Source organism: Porites lutea, chromosome 9, assembly GCF_958299795.1.
Source record: "Porites lutea chromosome 9, jaPorLute2.1, whole genome shotgun sequence".
In the NCBI taxonomy this organism is placed as follows: Eukaryota; Metazoa; Cnidaria; class Anthozoa; order Scleractinia; family Poritidae; genus Porites; species Porites lutea.
In genome coordinates this window covers 25,321,156-25,343,910 of record NC_133209.1, presented here as the reverse complement: position 1 = coordinate 25,343,910, position 22,755 = coordinate 25,321,156, and the positions used below count along the sequence as shown (strand labels likewise).

The 22,755-nt window shown below is 39.2% G+C and overlaps 1 pseudogene; it reads left to right on the top strand.

Moving 5' to 3' along the window:
* The first annotated feature begins 1,776 nt into the window (after positions 1 to 1,776).
* Positions 1,777 to 8,489, top strand: LOC140949106 (solute carrier family 2, facilitated glucose transporter member 8-like; annotated as a pseudogene).
* Positions 8,490 to 22,755: the final 14,266 nt, after the last annotated feature.

Below are 22,755 nucleotides of genomic sequence, written 5' to 3'. Positions count from 1 at the left end.
ATTTTTGGCCGTTTCAGGGCTGATTCCAGCTAGTTTTAATTCTAGCGTTGTTCGCTACGCGCGCCCGTTCTTTCTTGCGCCCACTACTTCCAAGCACCGGCTACGCAGGCTTTTCTACATGGGGCATCTTGACAACTTTGCTTATGTTTGACCAGTATTTGGAACGAAAGCAGTATGAATATTAAGTGTAGAAATTCTGAAGACAATGAGAATTCGAAATGGTTTGTAGGTTAGAGGGGTACTTTTTTAATGACTTGCTAACTAGCTCTCACGCGCGTAGTGAGCGCTTACACTATTGCTATTATTCGCACCGGTTCTCTCTAGCACTTCTGCCCTCCAATTTTTGCTGGAAAAATTTCTACTCCTTATGCTCTTACTGAACGGTCTCTACCCAGGGCCAGCTGATACAACTAACTGAACACATGGCCCTAATATTCTGTACGCAAAAAATAGATATCGAGTAACATGAATCCCTGAAACACCCAAAACATATTCACCTTATTTTGACTCAGCATCACTCAATTATTTCGCCCATTGTATAACTGACAAATTTCTCGAAAATTAAATAAAAATCGGCGCGTGATTCAGAATCTAAATTCCCTCAAAGAAAGTTACCAGTTTGTTTTAAATAAGCCTTTTTCCATACAACATCAGTAGTCTTAGACAAATGCTATGGCGAGATCTATTCAAAATGGCGCCCTCTCAGCATTTTGGTTGGTAAATTATTTGAATAAATCTCGCCCAAGCATCTGTCTAAGACTACTAAGATCATCAAGTTTATCAAACTCACCACTCTCTCCTCCGCAGAGGCTCCCGCTGGGTATTTTGAAAATAGCAATGATCGAAAAAATAGAAAGCGTCGGGAGCCTCTCTTCTCTCTTCTCCCTTCCAATCGTTTCCCGCGCGCTCTCTAATTCTTTCTCCCCGGCCTCCCCTCAACACCAAGAGGCCTCCGCGGAGGAGAGGGAATTCGGCACGAAACAGACTTGTAAACTGCAAAAGAAGCAATTCTCATGTTTTATATTAAACACTCTTCTTGAGCAAACTTTAATGTCTCGTCTTCATTCTTCTTGCGGCTCCACCGCCAGAAGCAATTTATTCTAGCCTGTACACAGACGTTGTTTTATTTTTCTTTTCGTTCTTTTCGAAAACAACGGCGAGCTCGCGAGAACGAGCGCCTTGCACTGGCGGTCAATAAATCCCCTGCGGCTTATATTTTATCACCCGCGCTCGACTAGCCTGTATACAGACATTGTTTTATTTTTCCTTTCGTTCTTTTCAAAAACATCGGCGAGCTCGCGAGCGAATTGAGCGCGCAAGAACGAACGCGGAGCGCGAGAAAGAAAATGTCTATTTTCTTTTTCCCCCACCACTACCCCCTTGCGCTGGCGGTAAATAAATCCCCCCGCGGTTTATATTTTACCACACTTTCTCGACGGATTTTGAAGAAAAAATAGAGGGACTGTGAACAGGCTAAATCAGTTACGTGTTTACGCACTAAATTCCTCAAGTTACGCAGATAGCAATTAGAAGGTACACATGCCGTGTCAACCAAAAAGCAAAACAGGAAAATCATTTCAAAACGACACAAAATTTTTTTATTACACTAGACTGACATTTAGGTCTCGTTGCGTTCATGTGACACGCATATGATTGTTTTAAATTGTTCAATCCTGGGATTGCCCATTATGTCTGATGACGAGCCAGTGTGTCGCTGAATGAATTATGACATAATTACAGATGTTCCTGGACGAAAGGTTATTTTGTCTGTAGCATCCTCGTTTGCGGTAACTCGATTTTACGTCTCCATCTGGAACATAAAAATGGCCACAAAAGACAAAATTGGAAGATCCATTATTGCGTCTTTCGTAGCTGCCCTTGGATCGATTAGCTTTGGTTATTGCATGGCATACTCCTCATCTGCATTGGTGGATTTGACAAGTTCCGACACACATTCTGCTGTTCGTTTGACTGGTGTACAGGGATCCTGGTTTTCCGTGAGTAAATCTTTGAATTGTCTTTAGCAAACGAGCAGTAATATTGCATAAGATTATAATAACAGCTTTGTGAAATCTGCCTGTATGTATGACTCAGAGAGTTAAAGAATACTAAACACAGGGGCACCCAACGGCAAATTTCGGAAAAATATCTGTTCGGAAGACGATTTGAGATCTAGAATTTTCGGAGCATTTGTTGTAAAATTTCTTGCTTGCCTGCCTCTCCTAGGATTTTCGAACACTGGCTACAAAATGGTATAATTACCCATTTTTAACGGATTTTGACCCTAAAAAAGGCCACCTAGAATTTTCGGGAGCCTTTTCCTGGCTGAAGTTTTCGAGAAGGTAAGTTTTTATCCCTATAATTTTTGGATCACTAGACTTTCAGCTAGGAAATCCGAACAGATGAAAGGTTTTTAGGGGATAAAAATATGCCTATATCTACCGTTTGAATACTAAAATACGTTCAACAATGTTATGTTAAGTGGTTTTGAACTATATCCTCGTTTGGTGCCCCTGTAAACAGCAAGTTGAAAACCGTAATATTTATCATGAAAAAAAAAAAGGAGAAAAATTTTGCTTTCTTTATTGCAGGCACGGTCTTTTATCTTTACGGGAGAGTTGATAGCACGCCTGAGGCTATTCAAATTTTCTAAATTAATCGGATGTGAGGTCCCAAGCGTGCGCATCGGTGGTTTTTTTCATTAAATTCAAAAAATTTTAAAAAATTCATTAAATTAGCGCCGGGGAATACAAAGCGCGCCCTTAGATTTACCAAAGAAAAAAATATACTACATTCTAGTGGCTATGTTTCATGAATTTACGTGACACTGTTATTGCATGCAGTATTTGATTTCCATTTCTGCCCAATATATCATTGTTCTCACTTAGACAAAACATAAAGCATGAAAATAATACAAAGTCTTGTCCGATCAAGATCGAAGGCATACTGCAGCTGATTAGTTTATAGTTGTGATGTTGACCTGAAATTCCTTTGAGTCGTTCGTAGACTGATGGCATGGAACGATTAAATTTAAAACTATTTTAAGCTAATACGGCTGTGCACAATTTCCTGGTCAAGCAAATTTTCTCTTTGTGGAAAACACGAGTACACACCAAATAGTTCCGAAAATCTCACTGGGTTTAATGTTCACAATCCTTAGTCCTCAAGGTAATAACGACACCAAACAACAAAGTTTTTTCTGCGAACTCGATCAGTTTTTTCTTTTCCGAACCACGAGGTCTGTAAAAGTACTACTCAAAACGAGGTTTGATAAACATGACTTCATGTAACAGTCACGAATGTTCAAACAGTCTCAACATCTTTGCATCGGTCGCCGGAGTACCACGGGTTTGGCAACGCATTGACGGTTAATTGTTTTACACTTTCAGCCAAAAACCATTTGTTTGCAATCGGCCATTTCCGCCGAGCTCCAAAAACTCTCACTTTCAATACGAGGCTAAGTGCAAAACCTTTCTTGCGAAAATAATTTTTTTTGCATTGGAATAAAAAGTCTCGCTGCTCGAGCCACACGCTTGGCTTAGCGAGAACGTACCAGGAGCCACTTTTTACATCTTCGTCTTTACTTCTTCATTCTTGCTTTTTTATCCTCTATTAATTCTTACTAACAGCCCTAACTCTTACTCAACTCCAACTCCTACTCACTAACAAGCCTAATAGTAGCCGTTTAAATATAGACAATTTTGGACATGTTTAGGTAGTCTGACAGGTGAGAATACAAAGCAAGGCGAACTCGGTGGGGTTTATCTTTTGATGTGACTGAACCTACACAGCTGTGATTAAAAAGTAGCAACAAACCAATGAAAAACTAAAAACCCTGAAACCAAACCCAAACAGGAACTTAAAGGGGCACAATAAACCAAGGTCGGCTTTGGACCTCCCAAACACGAACATCTTTGTAAAACTCGCATCTGGTTATGCCAAGACAAGAATATTCCAAAAATGGAAATTAAACTGCGAGGTAAGCATAAACTCAAGCAATAGTAAAATCAAAAGATCAAACAGGCCGGGAAAACACCCATGTGGACAAAATCCAGACTAACCTTGGCCTACTTCAGCAATGAAACAAACACAAACTTAAAAGAAAAGATATAATACGTTAGCTCGTTATGTTAAACTGAGTAACTTTCAAAATACTTTGAAACAATATATATCTTGCAGCACCTTCAGCCCTCACTTTCAAGTTGAATTTCTGATGAACTCCACTGCCGAGTGCCGGTACTGTTTCAAAGGGACTGATTTTGCCTTTAGGAGTTTATATGTCCTGGAGTAGGACATCACTTAAGCCAAAAACTAGGATCAACGATGCGGAAACATTAAATGGGACGTTAAACTTGGTGTCGGAAGTTGATAGTAGGGATTTCCTTTATGTAGTCTATTAAATGAAATGGTTAACGTGTGAGTTATGGACGCACTCAGGAGGTTGCTAAACACGAAAGAAGCGTAAGAGCGTAAGATCAACTTAAGCTTCTTGAGTGCGTGCAAAAGTAAAACCTTCCATTAAGTGCATGCGTAAGACGATGGTTGTACAGCTGCAACGTTTACCATTTTTTATAACATAATAAATAAAGAAGAACTTTTAATTTTGTTCACAGATAACAGGGAAATGATATTTAGTGTTGGTGTTATGCAATCTGCTCGCGCTTTGGCGAGTACATGAAATCATTCTTTGCAAAGTCTTTTCTTTTAAAAACTGAGCTTTTTGCTAAATAAGTAGTAGTGGTAGTTCTCCGTATCAATGTGGATTTTTAAGCCTTGTCACGCTGCTATCTTTAACGTTTTTGTCAGCTTTCTCTCAGTCGTGAGACAAATGCCTTTACAAACTATGAGAAAGAAACAGTATGAATATACTCGTGTAGACGTGACCCTTACGGCTTTGAACAGGCGCTAGTTAAATGGGTAATTAGCCAATCAGAGCGCGGTCGTTACTTGTGTTATGTTGTTACTTGGCATACAGTAAATCATTATGATCTGCTTATTCAGCTGGATATGGTCTACAAAAACGCTGATTTTGTCTTACAGGGTAGAAGCGAGGAAGGGAGCTAGCTCAAATAAATTTTATAACGCAAAGTTAAAAACTTTATCTTTAATACCAATCAAGTAATGATGAAACTTCTTAAGTATGCAGTGAACAATACCGGGTATTAATACAGTTGTACTTACTATATTGAGAAATCAATTTACCAGAGGGCTCTTTATTCTTGCTAAAGTTTATTTCACAAGCCCTTAGAATATTCAAATCTCCTTTCCTTTTTTTTCTTTTTGCAGTCTTTGGTGGCAGTCGGTGCTGTTTTTGGGTGTCCCATAGGTGGATGGGCGATTGATAAGTTTGGTCGCAAGAGGACCTTACTCTTCTGTTCTGTTCCCTTTGAACTTGGATGGCTTCTGATAAGCTTTGCGCAGAATCGGGCTATGTTGTAGCTGGTCGCATCACTACAGGCTTGGCTTGTGGCATTGTTTCAGTTGCGGCTCCAGTAAGTTTTTTAAACAAGTTATAAAGAAAAAGGAAATGTGAAAATTCAAAGAAGTGGGAAAATATGTTGTACTATTTATTATTCTGCAAATGAACTAAGAGTGTAAATTGAAGCTTTCTTAAAAGCTTCGATCCGCTAGGAATTCTGGCGTAGGTTTCATTTTGTGGGAAAAGTTACATTTTGAGAATTTAAATTGGGGATTCTAACTGTGAATTTCTGTTGTCCTAAAGGTATACATCGCCGAGATTGCACACCCACGGACTCGTGGCATGCTGGGTTCTATTAGTACACTGGCCATCGTTACTGGCCTTGTGATGTCCTTTGTAGCAGGCGTCTTTTGTCATTGGAAATTGCTGGCTCTTATCGGTGGAGTCCCTCCAGCCCTCCTCGTTATATTTTTGTACTTTATGCCAGAGACTCCGATATGGTTATTAAGAAAGAAACACAGAAAAGAAGCATTAGACTCGCTTGTATGGCTACGGGGCTCTAACATCGACACCGACATCGAGAAAGAGGGTTTAAAAGTTGCGGTGATAATTGGTAAGAGGTTACATTTTTCTGCTTATATACTGTTAATGACAAGCCTCAGTCTCAGCTAAAAATACCTGGGACACTTCCACTGTACGCTGTACATTTCCTTCTTGTCCGTCTACTCTCCCTTCCTGTGTTGTTTATCGCAGTTAACTCACCAAATCTTGCAGGTCTGGATCCAGTATAAATACTGACCAATTTCCTAAATGAGCGCCGATGGCACAAATTCCTAGGGGGTCCGGGGGCATGCTCGTCCGGGAAATTTCTTGGATTTTAACTCCCTAAAGTCCCCTTTCCTGGATTTCTAAGTCATTAAGAAAGGATATTGGCCTCTTCATTCTTCTCGGATGAAGCCTTTCAAATCGGCTGATTATTTCATTAAGGTCAATTTCCATATTGTAGAGGATACTAAGCAAGGAGAGTCCAAACCATGTTCCAGATATTTATTATGAAAAATCTGACCGATTTCCGTAAAACGATGGAAACCGATCTGGATCCGCGCCTGTCTTGTGCACTAACATTGAAAGGGCGAGAAGACAATTAAGTGTCCCAACAATTTTGATTGAGACTGCAGGTCAAGCCAACCCCCATAGATTGGAATAATAAATCCATATTGTTTGAAATTTGAATCCCGCGTCAGTCGTTGTCACTACTGTGAAGCCTGTGTAGCCTCAGAAAACAGCTCGTATCTTACGTCGCCATCACTGGTTTCCCCACGAAACGACGTCTGAAGAACTTGCGCAGAAATTCCATACTGTTGACGTGCCACTACCCAGACCTGGGTGCTGCTTCTGATTGGTCGTGCTGCGAGGGAATTTTGCATTATTCCAAACAGAAGTAGCACCAAGATCTGGGTAGTGACACGTCATCAGTATGGAATTTCTGAGCTCAATTCCACAGACTTCATTTTGGAGGGAAACCAGTGGACGGCATCGTCGCCACTGTTGGCTGTTTTCTCAGGATAGCGGTACTGGTATGAAATTCAAATCTAAATTCCAGAACAACAACAACTTCTCTAGTTATTCGGTCAGACTCAAAACACTCCTTCACACTTGGACTGGATTAAGCTCCTAGTCTTCCTATGAAGGCAATTATTAAAAAATAAAGCTGTGTTGAAAGAATTTTAAAAAAATGTTTTTACTTAACCTCGCTTGTAAACTCATGTATTTTAATTGCATGGCTCAAGAATTATAATATTGCTAATGACTAACGATTCAATTTTCAAATACTGAATGGATTCATTAACAGAATCTATAGGGGAACGATGAATAACACGAAAATCAGAAAATAAAAATCCATCTATCTTTAAAGAAAAGACAAGACGGCATTCCTTTTTTGGCAGCATTTTGTACCTAATTTCCTTACTGCCTCAAGGGCTGGTCAAAAGAAATGGACAAAAAAATGAAACAAAAGGTGGCTAAAAATCCCGGAGGCAATTCAGTTGGCTATTCTACAAAAACTCCGGGCCTCAAAATTACAAGTCCAGCGCTCTAACCGCTCGGCCAGTCCGCACTTCTCCAAAGGTTTAAGGGAAGAAAAATGTATTTAACTCATGTTAAGCTACTGTGCGCATGTCCAACTACTGTGCGCTATTCTTTTGAGGTCAGAATTTGCTGAAGGAAGTAAACATTGTTGTTTTCATTTGATTTTTTTATGTCTTTATTTTATCTTGCAGGTCATGAGGAAAAGCTTTCATTGCCTGATTGGTTATCACCTGTGATAACAAAGCCCTTGATAATCAGCGTTGGATTAATGATTTTCCAACAGCTATCTGGAATCACTGCTGTGGTATTTAATGCTGCTAGTATCTTTGCAATTGCAGGCTTTACAGACAGCAAACTTGTCAGCATTTCAGTTGGTTTGGTCCAGTTTTTAGGCACCAGTTTGGCATGCTTAGTGATTGACAAGACGGGACGACGAGTCCTCTTGTTAACAATGTCAATTGCTATGTCCTGTACTCTTTTTGGCCTTGGCGCGTATTTTGAAATCTGCATACCACCGATGGGTGCAAATTCGTCTTATCACGTAGCCCTCTTGTTGGGTACCATCAGCCATTCAGTCCCCTCATCAAAGATAAACTGGCTTGCCATCGTCTGTATAGTTTTGTTCAACCTGTTTTTTGCTTTCGCTTGGGGTCCCGTACCGTGGCTTGTCATGTCAGAGATATTTCCCCCGCGAACTCGAGGCCCTTGCTCCAGTCTTGCAACTATTGCGAACTGGCTGGCAGTATTTATTGTTACCAAGACATATAACACCATGCAGACGTCAATGAGCATTCAGGGAACATATTGGTTCTTCGGGGGATGCTCCATGCTTGGATTTATTTTTGTTTACATGGTTATGCCGGAAACTAAAGGGAAAACTTTAACAGAAATCGAGGCTATTTTTGACCAAAGACAAATCGGAATGTCAGACAAACGGATCAGTATTCAAGACAGTCTTACAATTTACAAAAGCATTGATTAATGAGTTAAAGAATGCGCTTAGTTCGCTTAGTTAGGAACTTAGAGGAAGTTCCTCTCAACATCCAGCCTTAAAATCACAGATTCATGACAAAATATACAGTACCCTGCAAAGTCATAAGATCTTTTTCAGCCCTAAAGTGCCTATAGCCTTGTGGACCCATGAGCACACTCGCACAATCTTACCCTGAAACAGTTCGATTAAGGGATTATTTGTGTCCACTTTGGGTTCATCTTCGCCTGTGTGTTCTCAGTAGCGGTTGAAAAAAAAAAAAGACCTTTTTGTGCGTGGTCACCACTTTCACATTCCCGATAGCACATTTTGCTCACCCCTCAAAACTTTGCTTAACCGTTATTTTAAACTTCCAAAGACATGAAAGGTATCTTAATGAAATATCCAGGAGGAATTGGAAACAAAGGTTATGCGTGAGTTTGGGGAGATTTCTGAGGAGTAGGGTCGGATATTTCAAATTCAACTTGATTACGACGCATTTGAAATAGTGGGCACAAGTAATAAAATGTATTAAGCTTATTTTTATGTTTCCTTTCTCTACTCGAGATCTAGTTATTAAGCTGAATTTGAATGTATGAAAATCTGCTTTCTGTTAAGATAGCGAAAGCAACCCGAAAGAAACCAAATTTGGGGCTTAAATGAATCTTATGAACTTACTCTACAACACTATAAAGTTCCAACTGTTAATTACAGGATTCAATTACACAGACTGTGTCAGCTGATTTGGAGTTTGCCTGTGTTTTTTAGAACAGTTTCATATTTGCAACTGAATTTTAAACGCTCACTTAGTGACTGTTCGGTTAGACTGGCCTTATTGGTTCTTTCACAGCCACTTTCAGAACTAAGATCCTTCGGAAATAGCGTTAATTAGAGGTTCCTGGTCAAAAAGGAACTAATGTGCTGTTAGGTCACAAATGGAAATAAAGTACATGTAAAGTACGTTTGAGCACGAAAAAAACCCTTCCCTTAGTACAAGTATGCTGCCGGGCCCAAGGCCGTGTAAGTAGACTGCAAAATAGTCCGTATTTTTGCGTATTCAAGTACGCGCGAATAGTAAGACTTTAACGCTATTCTTAAGCTACGCTAGCGCTGAACCGATTTTGAGAGGAAAATCGACTGTTTTGCAGTCTACCGTGCGAGTGCGAACAAGATTAGTTATCAATTTAAACCTTACAGATAGAAATCAGTCGATGGAAGGAAGCGATTTACCCAACGAATCACTCCCTTCGCGAGAGCCATAATTTTGCCATGAGTTTGCCCCGTCTAGCATCAACACTTCTTGCACCCTTGTGCTAGTGACACGTAACACACACAAAAGAAACTACAGAACTGAACTGACTCTTTGTTACGGCCATCTTTATTATATAGACAACACCTTTCCGACGACGGATAACACGTGACTAGAGTCAGAATTATTTTTCAATCACTTTCACTCCTCCAAAGACAAAATCCTTAAACTGCTCCCACCAGTTGATTGTGCCTTTGGTAATGTGACATTTTTTGCGTTGTTTGACAATAGCCATCCTCGGAAGAACACTGTCCCATACATTAAGCTGGGATAATTCGCCTACAAACGCTTCTTCGACATCAAAGTCTCCAGCAAGCTTGTCCTGGTCTTGACCAAGCACCAATGTCCCTCCTGCTCTGATCTTGTAACCCTTTTGAAAGTCAGAACCCATGACGACTGTTTTGCCGTGTTTGAAAAATCTGTATCGTCCTGTAGAACTCTCCCAAGTGAAACAAATATGGTGCCATTTACCGTCTTCGATGGAAACACTGGTTTTGCTGTCAACAGAAAAACACGGGCAAGAAAAGACAGAATTTTGGGAAATGAAAAGAAATGCTCAAAGTTTTAAGTGACGGTTTTTTCACCCTATTTTCAGTAAGACAAACTGAAGCCCTTGTGAACTAGTGCGATTAAGGAGTGATTATATATTCAGGCTATTTCTTTTGGCAATGTATTAAATTGGGCATTCTTTCAGATAAGAATTCGAGCCTTAAAGTTTGACAATCCTTGGCGAAAAACCAAACCGTATTCTTTTATAAATATCGACAAGAGCCATAATGGGAAGGCTCTCTCTCTTATGGCTCTTGATATCGATTAACAACTTCGGAGAATGATTGTTTTAGGGCGTTCCGCTGTGAAGAACGAAGGCCATATTCCTGTAGGCGGCTTGAACTAATAATAAACATCGCCAGACAAATAAATGGAACACCAGCCACGTGCACGATTTCTTTAAACTCAATCACTACCGGCCCTGTAAGGTTTATGTATTGTTAATTTCTTGCACAGTCAACTGTCGCTTAGCTTAACCCTCTAAGTCCCAATAGTGATCAAAATCAATTTTCTCCTAACGATATCCATACATTGTCAAGAGATTAGGTTATGAGAATTAAAAAAATGATCACCAAAGCTAAAATGCCTTGATCGTTTATCAAATTCTCTCAACTCATTCTTTAAGGAAATGTGTAGAGACCAGTTTGGAGAATTTGTGTGTGGATATTGGGACTTAAAGGGTTAACAGGCACCTCCCTAAAACTGAACTCCCACTGTGGGTCCCCACAACTAATTCAATCATTTCCTTTGACTCACTTGGCTATATTGAGCTCGTGAGCGAGACCAGGACTATCTTGGTACCATTTGCTTTGTGGGGCAGTTTTGGGGACACTTATCACATTAATTAATAGGCTACAATAAGTCGGGTCCCCTGGTGCAAATCGACAGTCTCATGGGTAATATCGAAGTGGTCACTAAGGCAGAAAACTCTCTAAAACAGACACTTTTAATAATAATTCCATCCCAAGAAAACCTAAAGAAGGAGATCATGGTGGAAAAACATTAAATCTGTTACCTGGTAGTTCCATTGATCAGCACTTGAAGAGTTGGAGATGTGCAAAAAGAAAACTCGTTGTGTTGACCAGGGACGGCGTAGCTGTAAGGACACTGTTTTTCATTGCTGCTGTCAGACGCATTGTCTTTTACAAAGGAGCACAGTGTTACTGCCCTGAGTTCCTGTTTAATGGCGTTCCTTATAAGAACGTAGTTTTCGACTCTTCGTTCAGGAAATACCATTCGGTAGCCTAGGAAAGGAAGATGCATTAGAAATTTTAACCGCTTTACTCCATGAGCTAGTCAGTGATGTAGTCTTGCAACGTGGTTATAACCTTAACTCAAGGAGTCAACCTTTGACAGTTTTTGAGTTTGCGGACAGGATCCTGTGTTGTGACCATTCCAATAAAACCCTTGACAGGCTTTTATACTATTTGTTTCTTAGCAGCATTTATAGAAAGAAAATTTGAAATTTTGTTGAAACTTGAATTTCAGTGGTAACTTTGGGAGCGAAAGAGTAAAGATTACAGTACCTAATTTCTAAAAAGCCCCATTCCCGGAAAAGGTTCCCTTTCAGCAGACATATTATAAAGAATCACCAGCATTCTTTGTGCGGTACACTAAAATATCGTTTTATACAATTAATACAAATTCAGTCTTTTGGGCTCACGTTCTATCAATGACTATACTAGTAATTTCTAGTAAGATCCCAGGAGGAAAGACAGAAAAACTTACTGAGTTACCACGTGTTCCTCAAGCCAACTGATCGAGTTGTCTTTAATCTCTTTAAAAGTTTTTTTTTAAGCTTGACAATTTATAAAATTAGTATGAAAATGGAACATTTATCAAAAGGTCAGTTTCAAATATCAAAGTTTGTACTTTACTTCGAGGCTCAAGCGGAGGGGAGGAGTTTGCTCGGTGACTTAATTGAGACAAAAATTACGAAGTTTTCCAAGGGTACTACCCAGATCTTTTTTCCCTAATTCTTTGGTACAAATAATGATTTGATGCAATATGATATCCTTGTTCCAGGTCTGTGTGCAGCATAACGTTTTAATTTGAAATCACACCAACCCTTGCTCTTTCTCAAAAGGGAAATTGTCAGCCACTAACTTACTCATCTTAGTAATACTGCAGGTTCTATTCGCTGGTTTTGTTGGTGGCCCTCCCAGAGGCCCTCTTAGGGGTCCTTTTGGAGGTCCTCTTGGTGGCCCCCTCGGGGGTCCTTTCGGTGGTCCCCTTGGATCCATGAGCCCCCTCAGCATTTGCTGTGAGTCCTTCACACCGAGCATTACAACAAGGATGAATATTGCCATGGAAACCAAAGACAACTTCATCTACAAAAAGTAAGTATTTAAATACACACAAGAAATAAGTACACTGTAAACTTTAAAGGAACTGTGTCACGAAATTTTTCACAAATCAAACAGTTGGAACTGCCACCAAGCTGAATGAAACATGAAAATAACGGCGCTCAAAACGTTAAAAGAAGTTACAAATAACACAGCAAATATAACAGGAGACAAGGTTGGACAAACCTTAAAGGACTGATTGAATGCGATTACAACTGTGGTTTTGAAAAGTTTTAGCCTAACAGTTTTTCAAAGTTTATTTTTTTTGTTTGTAATACCTGATATAATGCTTTGGAGACATATTCGTTTGACGAGAAGCTGTGATTTTGTCATTCTTAAGAAATTTCTCAAGTTCCATAGTGACTTATGTACGCGTTATTGGCATTGTTAACAAAATATGAGAAAGACAGCCGTGACACAGCCTTTAATAGATTCAAGTTTTCTTCAATCATAAGGTTCCAAATAAAGTTTATAATTAATCAGGGTGGTCGGGAAAATGACATGAAGCAATTCAAATTCAACACTACGATGTGCGAGTCCTTGAGTGACATAGAAAATCTCTCATAAGCGATCACCACGGGAACCCATAAAAGTCAGTGGTAGCAACTAGAAATGGTCTTTTACGAGAATGGGCTCTCGTACCCAAATTTTCTGGATCGAAGAGGGCGACTTTTAATGGGCATGCAAGTTTGAGAAAACAGCGGGAACAGGAAAAAATTGGTCAGGAATGCAATACTTACAATTGTAATGAGCTTCTTTAAGGATACCGCGTCCGGCTTGTGTCACACAGCAAAAAAGTTTAGAATGACGGTCAAAAGTTTTCTCGACTACACCTGTACGTAAGGTTCGAACGAAGCGTAAACTATTAACTGTATACTGCAAAGGCTGAATTTATAAAGAGCAGGCCATTGATTATTTACTAGGTTACATCACACAGCCTATTTGTGCAATCTTGTCACCGTCATGCTGATTATCAGCACATTCATTCAACCCTTTGGTTGTAGTTGATTCATGTATAATGAAAAAGTGTTTTGAATATAATACTGACCAAATAGGACATGTACGTGATGCCATTATCACTGGTTGTTACACTCGAGGGTAAAAGTTTGCGGGATACTTTTTTCTTTAAAATTATTCCTGGAAAGAAAGCTATAAACTGTCAGTAATTCAGGTAAACGTTAAATTTTCAAACTCCAAATTCAGATTGACAACTTATAAAATGCATTTTGCTGCAGTTTCTCCAAGATGTAAGACACGAATGAACTTTTTTTTACTTATTCTTTGCAGTTAAAAAAAGACTTAATAAATGTGTACGTAGTCACTATGGCGTGTCAAATATGTTTTATTCTACGCGAAAAAAAATATCTTTTTTGGCATACATTTCACAATAGGCTGATTTGGGCTTTTTATTGAAGTCACCATGATGATGCAATAGTTTGCTAATTATCACCAGGAATAGCGTTTTAGTCCAAGGCTGTAGTAGCGAGGGAGGAAGGGGTACTTTTTTATTTTCAGCCTCTACAGGAACTAACGAATTGCCCAGGGGTGGTTTGATATTATGCAGGATAATATTGTGATTAATGAAGAGGATTAGTAGCCAACAGTAGGTTATTATCCGCAAAAATGACCTCCTATTCCGCCTCAGTGACCAGTGCTCTTCATTTATTGAAAACCAATGGACAACAAGACAATGGTAAGCTGCGCGCTCGGTCATTATTTTTAAGAACGCATCGAGGCTCAGGCATTATCCTAAATATCACCATAGTTATTAGAGGAGAATGGTTATGAAAGGCAACAAACCATCAAATATAAAAACAACAGTGCTGTCGTTTATGTTGAAAGCTCCCTGATGATGCACAATCCTATGTTTTCTGTTGGCAAATTGTGACGGAATAAATTAATGGGACGCGTTTATTGGTGAATAAAATCAAAATTTTAGGAATGCTATTGAACGTTGTGCATCCTGTCAGGTCCACAAAAACATATACCAAAGGAGTCTGATGGGTTTCATAATCATTCCACTCTATTAACTATGATATTCACAAAACGACTCTCTCACAACAGAAATTTAATACATCTAAAACCAAGCTACCATAATCCTTGATAGTTTACGGACTGTTTGGCTACGTTTTGAAGGTATGAGCTAGTGGGGAAAAAAATTCATATATAAAGACTAGAGCCCTTTAGGGAAAGAACAAACACAATGTCTTGTTTACATAGTATATTCATCGAGGCCTTGATTGCCTTAAGTAATATCCTGACTCCTGCGGAGTTCCAAGAAATTTTCTTTATTACTCAAAAGAAAGCATTATCATGTTCAGATATTGAAATGATGAATTCAGATAACAATAGTCAAGATCTTTCAGGCTAACATCACGCTCCGGCTGATAGCAGCTGCAGGTAGAACGGCAAAATGAAAACCCAACCGAATCGTTCTGGAAATGAGCTCTGCAAATCGCGCTACAACAGAGCACCTGCTTGTGCGTTATTGTGTAAATTACATTTTTGTACATTTCTTTGCCTTGTCTTGAAAACAACACCCCAGCCGTAAATGACCAATTGCAAGATGGAGGTTCTCTGATTTGCAGAGAATGTGAACACACGACAGTGACAATTATTTTTTTTTAACTGATCTGGACTGCGATCAGTCTCTTATTTTTTCTTTGCAAAGCTACTGCACACGAAATCCGCATGCGAGCCGCGTCTTGTCCCAATCCCTTGTTGTAACATAACGTCGTTGTTTGCAATCGCGCCGGCTGAGATAAGAACTAGACGGATTTTAAGGGAAAAGGTGGACTGTAAGTAGTCCATAACTGATCACACTCGAAGACGGTAAGTTACCGTCCATACAGCTCTTATATTAGGTACTTCAACTACATTGTACATTAAGCTAAAAGAGCTGGAATAATCGCTACAGATCCTGATAAGATAAAAAGAAAAAGATTTGGAAAGAATTCCGTTGCCCTTCTCGCTGATTAAGCGCTGAAACTGAGTAAGTAATGGAGTTAAACTAAAGCGAAAACAGTTTAGGCTGAAGTCTTAGAAGAGGGTCTCAATGGGGTGCTAGCTTTGACGGTTAACGGTTATTAAGTGGAAATTTAGTCCAAAAGTTAATTTAAAAAAGTAAATATTAGCTTCTTTATGAATAAATATTTACTGTTGTGTGTTGGAGGTTGTCTTGGCCTTTCACTTATAATTTTCGAAATATTTTCCGATATTAGCAGGTCAGTAAGGTATTGTAATGTCTAGAAAGACCAGAAAAAGTGGTTTTTGAGAACATGCGAACTGTTTTTTTTCAGTTTGGAACTGATTCTTCAGGAGCCGGAATGCCGCGAAGATCAACTGAAATAGTGAGATTTGAAATACTTTGAAGTTTTTTGACGGTTAACCTTAACCTGCATTTTTGACGGTTGACCGTTAAATTTTAGGCCATTTGACTGCTGACGGTAAACTCCATTGAGATCCGCTCAAAAGAGGAAGTAGTATTTTATACCAAATTTTGAGCGCATCACTGCATGGAATAGTTGTAATTGTAGATACGGTCCCTTACAAAGGTTAAGTCACATATGACATTTGAAATTGTTCCATTGATAATAGGATCCAAATGAACCTGTTCGGTCTGTATTTTCTCTTAAAACACTAATTTCGATAAACTCCCCCAAAAAACGTAATCACAATTTTTCTTGGAACGAGAAGAGGAAAGGGTGGGATCGGGAACCCACCCCTATCCTTCGCATATTGATATTGTGCAGTTTAGATTAAGAAAACAGAACAGTGGTTTAGATGATAAGTTGTGTTTTTAAGAAAGCGTCGCGCGCCCCAGGAGAATCTGGACAACTATCATATAGAAGCCAGTTAAGAGTATTGAGGTAGCACAGTTTTGTTCAACTTAAATTTTTCGTTGGAGCCGGGAGAACAAGGCTGGCCGCCCAGCCGGGTCACCCTTTTTCGATCTAAAGGGTCTCCCTCCTATCAGGGTCAACTTTTCCCTTATATATATATATTAATTTGCGTCGTCCAGTAGGGTTGACTCAGGTCAAGGCGAGACAATCAGCGCATGCGCAAGCGCTGTCGCCTCCGGCAAAGGGGCCAAGTTTTTCCCGATTAAACTCTCGCTAAAATTGACTCGGTTGGGAGGGTGATCCTCTTAGTTTCCCTGCACAACTTTTCTGCACCTTTTCTCCGCCAAGAGAGAATAATTTAAGACGTAAACCACAAAGTCAAATTAGAGTGCGGAGTTATGGTAGAGGTTTTCCTACTTTCAATAACTGAAACATTTCAAGTAACTACATGCAACTCTCGATCCTTCAAAACATGATCAATTCTAATTGGTAAAGGCGGTCAAAGCAATAAGTTATCTGAGAATGATAAGATCAGGAAATCCACGTTTACAAATAATTCTTGTCCTTCCTTGATTACTATCCATGTTACAGTACGAGAGTGGGTCAGTTCTCACCTTATTTGACGCAGCTTTATGTCCGCGACCATAGCGAAAGATTTCCATGATTCCATGAAGAGTGATTTCAAAATTTTTCTGATTGTCTTCTACCGTTTACCTTTACTTGTTTTTCTGTCTACTCTTGTCTCGGTCTAGAAAACGGGATGTCACGTTAAAATAACCAGAGTCAATGGAGGATAGAGATGGAAGGATAACGTAAGAGGAAGATGAAAACAATAAAAGGATGCCCTAAGATAAAACATAATGAAGGTAGGGAAATAAATTAAAAGCAGAAGCACAAATCCAATCATTTGCTAAGCACTCATCGTGGCTGCGAATGTGTAACGAATATACCGCGTATAAGGAGTTCAAGTGCTGTAAATGGAATCCGGATACGACAGTGACCATAAAAAATTGAATTAACCCCGGCCTGGCTAAAGTAAGAACTTCTTGTGTGTTTTTTTTTCATTGACCCTCGCTTACGATCAGTTTTACATTTACAGTTGAACCTCTCCACAGGACGCCCACCCTTAGACATTAGAAAATAGTGGCCATTATCAAGAGGAGACCGTTGTATGGAGGTTCAAACAAAGAGTCAATGTATGGATATGGTATGGATTACCGTAAAATTCCGAAAATAATCGCCGGGGCTTATATTTTTCAAAGGCCCTTTTTGAGTGGTTTATTTTTGGAGGGGCTTATATTCGGAAGGGCTTATCTACGGAGGGAAATTTGCGCTTCAAAGTCGATTGGGCTAGCTTATAGTTGGAAGGGAATTTACCGTTTTTGCTTTGTTTTACTTCGTATACGAGGGCAATTTCCAAGTAAAAGCCCCCGCAGGGGCTTATATTCGGAGGGGCGATTTGACGGAGGGCTTTTTTGCGTTACAAGTTTAGGGGCTTATATTTGGAGGGGCTTATACATGGAGGGGCTTATTTTCAGAATTTTACGGTACTTGTACCACCGGGCCAACTTGTCCACTTGAACAAGTGGCCGTTGTTTGAGGTGGCCGTTAGTGGAGGTTCGACTGTATTTTACAGAACTGGTTAATTCATCATCTTTTCTTAATACCATACAGCGCACTCTCGACCGTTGTTGATCCTAGCAGTCTGCTGGACGCATGTCAAATATGAATCAACTATATATTCTTGCTCTTCACTAGTCTCTCCATTGCTCAGAGGGTAGATCGCCCAGCCGGTTTTCGGGTGTGGTAAAAGGCTCGTATTCTGTCGGGACTCATGTGTCAATTCCACATTTCTTTTTTGCCCCGCGCTCGTGACAAGCCAGCTGGTCATCTCATTTGCCTAGCTTGAAATTATATTTAAGAAATCGTCAAAGTGCGCAGCGTGCAACCATCGTTATAGATGCAAGAGGGAGGTCACCAAGCACGGCAGAATTGTTATAAAGTTGCTTGAGGCGTAGCCTAGAGCAACTCTAACCTCTGGAGTGTTTAGCAAATCTCCCAAGTGCATGCATAATAACTCGGTGGTTGCACAGCTGCAACCTTTGCAATTTCTTTTGTAACGTGGTTTCGAAGAAAAAAAACATTTTAATGACATTAAGTTTGTTTATGGTTGGGTCACTCAAGGGAACTAACGAAATTAGGTGCGCTGTCATTTTTTCCGCACGTTAACAAAACTTGCAGTTGAATTTTTCGTTTACTGAATCGGGCGTTCTCCCATTTAAGGCAGATTGTAAGGTAGGTCTTCTATATTCAGTTTAGAAAAATTAGAAACACTAAGCTTCGTCTTGAAAATTGTGCAAAAAAGAAAAAGGACCTTAGAGTCCAAATTTACTGAAAAATTCCCCGAAATCGATGCTGAAATGAGGAGAGTTCAGTTTATGCTGTTGCTCCAATTTAGTGCTCATTTTTGTGAAAACTTTACTTGAAAACCCAAACGTTTGACCTAAAATGAAATTTTCATTACAATTTTTACGTCGTGAATCCATTCATTCAAATAAAATGGCTTATAATAAATCATGACAAAATTCAAGGCTAAACTACTGTCTCGAATTAGAGCGTATTTTCTACAGTATTTCTTTAAATGAAAAGCTAGTCAGTAACATGAATAAATTCTTATTTCAGAGAGTAATTTGCTCCGTAATCATAGCGTGCACATGAACCTTGAAAGCCTTAAAAACCTTCGCTTGATCAGTTGCGCTCTGATCCGCTTTGAAGAAAGCAAGGGTGAAGTGTTGAACGCCTTTTTTTGCTATTTTTCAACGGCAACTGAGGATTTTCTTTTCCATTTGTGGATTTTAACATTGCTTTCTTTATCTTATAAGAGAGGAAGAATAAATAAATTTTTAGAATTTGCCCTGAAGTGGATTTTAACCTTTAGCGCATGCGTAGAAGGTGTTCCTCTAGAGATAAGGCTTGGTGATGAACATCATGTAAATAAGGTTACCTTAACGTAATTTCAGAATTTGTCAGTCTTTTGACAACATACACACAAAACGAACTTCACAACGCTCTTCCAATTTGAGTTATGGGATTAAAGGTAGAATTGGCTGATAAAATTCGTATTAAAAGTAATTGCAGGGTTTGATTTACATTTATCTTAAGCTTGTTTTTCTGAAAGGCTTTAGTTTACTAAGTACCGAGGCTAGTTTTCATGTAAAATGTGATCCACTTTAACTTATAAGTTCGAGCTTTTTTGAAAGAACGATTATGAGCTAGTTCTCCGACAGCAGCAATAGGAGAAAACTTTGTGGGGGCGGAATAACTTTGGCCACGATTGTGGCAAGCTTTAATTGAAAAATTAGCAAACTTAAAACACAGCAATAAAAATTAATGGCGTGCTTGATGTCTTGGTCAGAAATGAGGCGACAAAATTCCCCCACACAAGCCACACTATGTGGCTGGAGCCCTGGACATCAAAAATGAAGGGCTAATGTGAAAGGAAAGGAAAAAGATAATCATCGGCTAGACGCAGAAAGCCTGACCATCTTATTTAAATTCTATACAGTAACTATAGCTTAGATTAACTAGCGCGAAAGACATACTAGATCTTCTTATGCCGTGTTTAGACTTGAACGGTTTACTGAGGTAGGGGAGTTTACTTACCTAGGTAAACATTTTCCGTGTGTAAACGCTAACTGATACTTTGGTAAATGCCGCAAAAGACAAAAGAAATTTGACCAAGGTAAAAGTTGTAATTACCCTGTGATCAGGCATGGTTACAGTTGGTAACCAAGATCAAGATGACAGATATATCCGCTTGTGGCGGTGTAATATGTCACATCCCGCGATGAGCAGATCGTGCGATTGTCACGTTTTCGGCCAAGTATTTCTATCATGGCAGATAACAGAGAAGTCAGAGAACGATTGGAACGCCTTGATATCCTGAAATTTTCTTTCCACCAATCTTCCACGAAATCTGCTTGTAAAAGGCTCTCAAACCAGAACTGATTTCGCGGCCATGACCACGCACGTCTACCTCGTCTGGTATTTTTTTAAAGCAATTTGGAGTAAAACCATCCGTTTTCGCCTCGACCTCTTGAGGTGTTGTAACGTCAACATCTTACGAAATCTTGACGTTTCTGTTTGCGGCTCTTGAATTAAGAAATAAAAAGCAATGGCCACGGAAGCCACCACTTTACTTCTTGAAGCGAGCATGGTTGTAGAATTTCCCGCACGTTCGATTTCATGACGTAGATAATGCAGATGGCGGGAGTGTTGACAGATCAACTTGAGTTATTTAAGCTAGTGTAAACCTGGGACGAATGTAACAAGGTTAAGTAACTTGACCTTAGTAAATTTTTACCTTAGTAAAAGCTCAAATGTAAACACGACATAAGGTGCAGCCCAATGATTAACCAACTCAAAAGACGACTTTCCGCCGGAAATAGCTAATGACCGATCTCAATGCTGAGTTTGGTGAAATTTTAAAGCTGTTAAAAAGTCTGTTTTTTACTGATTCGTAATCAATGCAATTGGACGAAACAAATAAATTTGTTCAGCTGTGGACCACGACGGAAGGTTTGTGTCTTAGCTGATAGAACATTTCCTCTCATTAGTTGAGGACTGAAATAAATTTTTTTCTTCTAAATGCGACGATTCCGAATCACGGGATAAGAGATTTTAGCTCTAAAAATAGCTCAGTTTCTAATTGGTCATTAGTTTGCTGATCGTGAGTTGTGCCAGAGATATGACAAGTTTCATATTAAAATCAAAGGGTATAGAAATATTAACTTATTTAGACACCAAATTGCTGGTTTGCTTGATTTTTTATGCATTTTTAAGGATGTGTATTTTTTTTAATACTAAACATTAAAAAACTCCTGTATCACATACATGTCTTGCTTGACCATTAATCGGCACCAAATATGCTTCAATGTTTTATAGAACAATTAAAGCTATGGCTGTGATATTTGTCACAACATGTTTGCAATGTTTTAACCGTCTGATCACGTTTGTTTAAAGAAAAGGATGGCTATATAACCTTGACTATGTTTTCTTCGGAAGCAGAGTCAGCAAGTATTGCAAATAAGTATCGTGCCGGTTTTACTTTTCCAAAGCTCAAATCTGTTTTGTACTTAGCAAAGATTATGCTTGGCTTACAGTAAAAAAGAATGTGGCCACGAGAGTGAACGTGATATTTGTTTTAAGAAAAGCAACTAAAAAGAACACTCAAACAGTAAAATCACACTGATTTGCATATTTGTCTGTAAAAGAAAATAAATAGCTTTCAATATAATTCAAACATGATTTTGATTGAGAGTTTGGGATTTAAATAAACCCATTTAATTTAATTTGTGTCAAAGGATCAAATGACGAAATGACTTGAACTGACATCTTTGATATGGATAGCAAAAAAAGATCGTAGCTGTTGAAGTGAAACTGATCGTAGCTGTTGAAGTTTAAGGATTTAGACATTTGATTTGTAAGTGATATAATCAGTTCCCTGCTCAGAATCATCTGTTATCAAAAGTACATCAGATCATCAGATTTGCCGGTGACATCCATGAGTGTATTTATTTGACATAATCATTTAACGCACGAAGACTGGCAATAGACCCTTCACGCTTTTGTTCTTTGACATGCACCATTTAGGGAAAATCAGTCGACACCACTGGAAAGACCGCCTTAAGATTAATAAAATGGACAAATTTGAAAGTCACTGTAATTTGTCTACAACTAACGGAGGTATAGCTCCTCAAACTGGCGAAATGTTACCGACCTTTGTATGGTAGGGGGTAAACAAACGTTATTAAATTTTTCGCAATTTTGCAAAGCTATATATTATATCTTCGCCCGCTTTATAAGACGTATCACTTTCAAATTTGACAATTTCACTCATTTTAAGGTGCCCTTTCCAATGGTGTTAACGGATTTTCCCAAACTTGTCCATGTTAAAAGTTGAAAAAACCGTGGAAGGGTCTATAGAATCTGACTCAAGGTGGATTTCCACTGTCGCTTAATTTTTAAGTGCTTTACGCACGTAAATTTTATTTACGCGCGTAAATAGTGTGGAGGCAATGTATGGAAGGTCACGCGTAAACGTAAAAGTTGAACCTCGCTCAACTTTCACGTTTACGCGTGGCCTTTCATACACTGCCTCTATTTTATTTACAAGCGTAAATTTTACGTGCGTTCCCAAGGAAAAATTACGCTACAGTGGAAATCCGACCCTC